Source organism: Solanum dulcamara, chromosome 10 (genome assembly GCF_947179165.1).
Source record: "Solanum dulcamara chromosome 10, daSolDulc1.2, whole genome shotgun sequence".
Classification (NCBI taxonomy): Eukaryota; Viridiplantae; Streptophyta; class Magnoliopsida; order Solanales; family Solanaceae; genus Solanum; species Solanum dulcamara.
The window spans coordinates 12,841,333-12,847,742 of NC_077246.1; the positions used below are offsets into that span (position 1 = coordinate 12,841,333).

General features: G+C 30.3%; 1 pseudogene; it reads right to left on the bottom strand.

The window, feature by feature from the left end:
• Positions 1-2,464: 2,464 nt before the first annotated feature.
• LOC129905042 (uncharacterized) lies at positions 2,465-3,351 on the bottom strand (annotated as a pseudogene).
• Positions 3,352-6,410: the final 3,059 nt, after the last annotated feature.

Here is a 6,410-nt window from a genome sequence, read left to right on the forward strand (position 1 = left end):
TTTATTGGAAGTGGATTCTGAACACTTGTTCAAATGGATTAATCATAAAGCTCAACCCCCATGTTCCACTATGCAGCTTCTTAACAAGCTTCACAACATCATTTATCATTTCTAAAGGTTCAAATGCATTAACATATTTAGAGAAGCAAATTTCATAACTGATAGTATTGCAAAGCACAGCCACAAGCATATTGTCCCCAAGCTCTATTTTTCTAAACATGAACTTCCCAAAGAAGCTAAGGCACACACTTGGAAATGGACAATCTAAGTATAGCTAATTTCAGACGAAGGAAGCTCAAATGGATCAAAGAACCACCTTGAACAACCTGTTATCTTTTCCTTTTGGTGTTACTAGGATCTTCACTTAGGTTATTTCTAATTTGTCGGTCATAACTTTTTTGAAGATTGACTTGTATCCGTATTGTACCTTTGTTTATTTGATTTTCTCTTTGTAAGGGGAGAGTCTCCCTTGTTTATATTTTTCCTAGAATTCTTGTATTGAGAGGAGTCCTCTCATAGGTTCATAGTTCTAGGATCCTTTGTTTATGTGATTTTTCTCTTGTAAATGGAGAGTCTTTCTCGTTTAATGTTTTCCTAGATATTTGTATCAAGAGGAGTCATCTCATAGGTGCCTTGTATCTAGGTTCATGTTTAAATAGTATTGGGGATGACTTGATCGATCTTAGTAGGTTAATCGACTTAAGAAACACCTAGGATCGGAGGTAAGATTTATGTCCTCCTCTTTTATACTTTTGTATTTTATTTATGTTAAGTCTTGGGGGTGTGTGACTCAACCCCTGACTGCCACGAGGGATAAGATCCTCAGGTTAGGTCTGTTTACCCCAAAAAAAACTACTGGACAACATCCTGAATATTTTCGTTCGGGATACGCCTCGCTATTGTGGAATTATGGTTGTCGGAAGGCTAAGGATGGTTATGTTAGTGAAAATGATGATCCAAATAACCTAAGAGAGATTTCATCTCTCCTGGTCAAGGAGAACTGATGGACATCGAGTAATTATTTTGAAATTGGTAGTAGTAGAATGTAGATTTTTATTTTGGCACCAACAATAATTATTTTTTTTGGTTATGTAGTATTTATGAGGTTTTTTTAGTAAAATCTTACTATGTTAATCGTTTGTTGTTCAATTATTTAGCAGATGTTGTTGAATATAACTTTTTGTTGTTCGTAACACAAGCCTTTGTATTAGTATATATATCTTCTGTATCAATTCTATATACAAGTCGTCATTGTAGTTTATGCATCAGTTTTTTAATGTATCAGTCTTTAATGCATCCGATACATTTTCAATAAAACACCTGTAGTGCTTTGTACCAAATAAGCCTAAATCAATATCAGATTTATATCGGACACATTCTCTTTGTATCATATAAATCTTTTAAATTTATCATTTCCATATATTTGTTCAACATTTATATAACTTTATTTGATGTATCAGACTCAGAACAATGATGTATCAATGACATGTGGCAGCTTAAATATCAGTTCTGATGTTATTTTGATATTTAATAACTTTTACTACTTAAAGGCCAAGGATGGTTATATCAGAGATTTCATTTTTATAGATCGGTTTTAGGTTATGTATCTGTAATTTATCAAGCATAAAATTAAGATATTAACTCTTTAAATCTGAGATGCAGTGTATCAAATAAGTTCAAATGAATATCAGATTTGACGTTCATACATAATCTTTCAATATATCAGATATATTTTACGTTTTACGTATCATATATTGTGACAGATACATCTTTATGATGTATCATTTAATTGTTGAATATATCTTTTTGTTGGTCACTTACTTTACTCCACTCTATTTTTAATTTTAAGTATCTGCATTACTTTCAAAATATATTAATTCAATGTATCAGATACATGTCTAAAATAATGGTCATATATCTGTATTCATTGTGATAAATAAAAATCTCAGTTGAAAAGCTATGTATCAGTATGCAATGTATTATTATTTTGATGTATTTGATACATTTCAAAAATAATTCTTTTCACTTCAAAAATCAGTTATAAATTGATAATACACAAACACATGAATTTGAAAGAACTGAATATTCTAATTACAACCAACTAAATATATGATACATATTATGAAATATAACCAATAAAATGATAATGTATCATCTTATAAAACTTCAGATAACAAGTAGTCTTAATTGTATCAATAACTCAAAAAATAAGATACATTCTTATTCGAAAAGATTAAATGATATTTATTCAAAGTCAAGATAAATCTATATTGAAAGTTCAAAGTATCAGTAATATTAATGTATCATAAGAACACTGTGTTACTTCTCCTGAGGTACAAAAGTGCAAGTTTGTTGGTTATGACCTTATCCACAATAATTTGTGTTTGATGTTAGATTCTCATCTGATTTTTTTTCTTTCTTTTCCTTGATCGTCCAGATGTCCTTTTGAATCTCGGAGGCAAAACTAATTATTTGAAACATAATCTGGAACCGACCAATCTTCTTTATCAGACATTGGAACCATTGGAACCTCATAAGTTTTGGCTAATGCATCTGGTTTGTAGTAATCAGAGCAGTATGGATGCATATCTATAATGTTTTTGCTTTTTAAAATCGCGATTGCATGTGCACATGGTATCTCATCTAGTTGAAATCTTCCACAATTACATATTTTTTCGTTTAAGGCATACAATATATCTTCTTCCAGATTCATAAACAGAAAACATAAACTTAGTTGATGGAACAACCTGCAAAGAGTAAGATGATCTAAATTAAGAAATCTGAAAAACACAGTGATACATCAACTCACTGTGATACATAACATATTGAGGCCAAGATACATACCTTCATTCTTGAAATTTTAAATGCGTTTAGAATCAAAATCTCATCAAACCTTCTCCCTAATGTTTCTTTTGTATATGAGGAAATCTCTCTGTTTTTGCAGTGCCAAAAACCAAATAGAATTCTAGCCTCCTCCATAAACTCTAATATAGGTAGTTGTCGTGCCTCAACAAGGCACCCATTGATACATTCAGCGATGTTTGAAGTCATCATTCTTCCTTTGTTTATTATTGCATGAACTCTAGACCATTTTTCATACCCAGCTACCTCAAGGTACTCCTTAACCTTGTAATCAATTTTTTCTACCTTAGCCATCAATTTTTTAAAGTCTTCTTTTCTGTAGGATTTGGCCATTGAGTAGAACAGATCACTCAGTGTATTTTTTCTCCTCTTGAAGTTCATACACACGTTCTTTCAGAGATGCCATATGAATGCATAATGAGGAACATTTGGAAAAACAATGCCTAAACTTTTCATTATACTCTCATTTTTATCCGATACAACACACATTTCCCCCCTCCCCAAATGTATTTTTGAATTATTGAAAGAACTATGTCCATGAAGAATCATTCTCGGTGTCGACAACTCCATAAGCTAATGGCAATATGCAACTTAATGAAGAAAAATTCATCCAGATGTTAGTATTTTTTAAAAGTTGGAAGGTCAAGAATCAGGGAAAGGTGTATCAAATTGAATATAACAGAATAACAATGAATAACAATAACAAATAAATTACCTACTCCATCAAGTGTGATTGCCGATACAAAGGTTCCTTTGTAAGCTGCACTAAGATGTGCACCATCAATCAAAACTATAGGTCTACAGAAATCAAATCCCCTCATAAAAGACCTCAATGATATGAACAGATACATAAATTAATTTTTTTCTGACTTGTGCATCCTTATATACAAATTTGGGTACACATTATTGAACACATATATGTATATGGGCATTTTTCTATAATCATCGACAGGTTTACCCCTTATCATTCCTAGTGCACGCTCCTTAGCTCGCCATGCTCGTTGGTAAGAAATCTCAATCACATATATTGCTTTAATATCTTCAATTACGTCATTTGGAGTATGGATTCTTTTATGATTGAACAACTTAGGAGCTGTTACACCACTTAAAAACCCAACTGTAGCTTGAACCTTTGTTAAAAATCTATCTCTTAATGGACATGTATGTTACCTATTGAAGTACCTAATCTTGAGTATATCTGAATTTTTTCGACAAGATGCTTTCAAAGTCCAGCCACAGTCAGCAGAATAACACACTAAAACATAGCTGTATGTATTAGATTCATTTAAACACAAAAAAATATATCATGTATCATTCAAAAACTATAATATTTAACAAAAAAAATACCCAATCACATATACAATAATGTTTTATGAACTTTATCATATACAAAAAGATTTATAGATATTACGTATCATCAGTTGTTGCTGATACATCATTGCGATGTATCATTTAAATGTACTGGTGAAATTTAATGTATAAGTCTCAAAATTCATTTTAAAGTCCATGTATCAGAATTTAATGTATAATTATTTAATGTATCTGATACATTTAATTAAATCTTTACTTTTAGTACACATTCACTTATAATTTAAATTAAAATAGCCATTTTAATACATATCAGGTACATACAAATTCTTATGTATCTTACACTTATTAATATCTCACTATAAAAGGCAGATATCTAAAATTTAATGAGCATTTTTTGAACAACAATCGATAATTTTTATTATACAAGAGGAATGTATCACAATAATCTGTAGTCAATAAGTATATATTTGAATCAGATACACAATAAACTAAAAGTATTATGTACCTTTTCATATAAGATCTCTTGACCTTGAAATTGACGTTGTGCTCTATTTTGTCTTTTGCCATAACAGAGATCCGTGTTGATTTATTATACAGTTGCTTCTCCTTCACATTTGTACTATTTGCATCACTAATGTAATTCGTTATTTCTAATTCGGGATTGTAACATGAATTGTCAATTTTTGATTCAACCACAGCAAGTGCGTGTGTATCTTTTTTCCTGAACCTTTGAGACAGACAATTTCACCTGATGAAGGATCAAAGCAAGGTACCTCTTCACCATTTTTATTACTGGTATCAATACATAATGGATACATTCCAATTCCATGCTCGTTTGTTTTCACCTCCAAATACAATCTTACTCTCATATCGTTTCTAATTAACAATGGAGATGAATTACCTTTAATTATGTATCAGATTTTTATGTTTTTCCTCAACTAGTCGATATCTAATTCCGCTAGAATGGCAGATTTGAGATTCACAAACAAAATCGTTTGACTAATTACTATTCCTTCGCTCTTGTATCGTGCATAACTCACATCACTCTCCCAAATTCCAGAATACCTCAACAAAATGGTTAAGTTCATCATGTATTAGCTCTGATTTTGGGAAAAAATACCGCTGTTACGTATTGGATTTCGTTGGAGGTAGATGGGTAAAAGAATTCTGAATGATTTGAAACTGGTGCGAATTGGAAGAGCTTGATATAAATTCGTGTCCATGATTTGCTCAACCATATTTTAATTTTTACGTTTTGTTTCCTTTTAAAGCTTAACAGACTCATTAAACTTATGTATCAGCACTATATGGATGTATCTAGATTTGGAGTTTTTAAAGGAATTTTTGTAAAATTAAAAAGGGTTGGGATAGAATGAAATTAGGCTTATACAATATATGATTCCTAAAATTTTTATTTTTAAAAATACAGCTTTAAATATTGATTCAATTATAAAAAATAAACTTTAATTAAGTTTTAGAAAGGAAAAATTACAACTAATAGACCAATTGTGAAACTATTTACCTAAATTGAATTCAATCCAAACTATTTATCCTTAATAGTCTCATGACCTAAACTATTTAACCTCTTACCCTATTTTTTTTCCCTTTTAATTTTGCGCATGACGTCATGTTGACATTAGTATCACTGCTCCTCTTTAGTACGTATATTATAAACTGATGGTATCAAGAGGAACTTCTTGATATCATCAGAGTATAATATATTCTGATGGTATAAAATGCGCGAGATAGTTAAAAAAAGGGGTATAAAAATGATTGGGTATCAATGGTAAATAGTTTTCTTTTTTGGGGTATAACAATAATTATCTCTTTTAGAAATTTGATCTTTATATAATTTCAAGTTTTCAAAAATTAAAAATGAAGTTTTTTGATTTTTTCGACTTTGACTCACAAAATATTAACACACAATTTTTTTTAAAAAATTTCAAATAAAATTTATGTCCAAATACAATTGCAAACAAAAGTCACAAGTACAAAAATTCAAATTTTCAAATTTCGATGCTTTGTATTATTTTTACATCTATGCTTTGTTCAATCCTATCACTTTTATTGAGGAATCTTAATAATTTAATTGGTTAGGTACATGAATTTTTACTTTATTGTGGTGAGCTCAACTCTGCATCTTTCCCTCTCCTCCCCATTTTTTAACCCCCTTTTTTTTGAAAAAAATAAATTCCTCTCTCATTTATCCGCGCTTTGTAAATTTAAAATTAATGCAT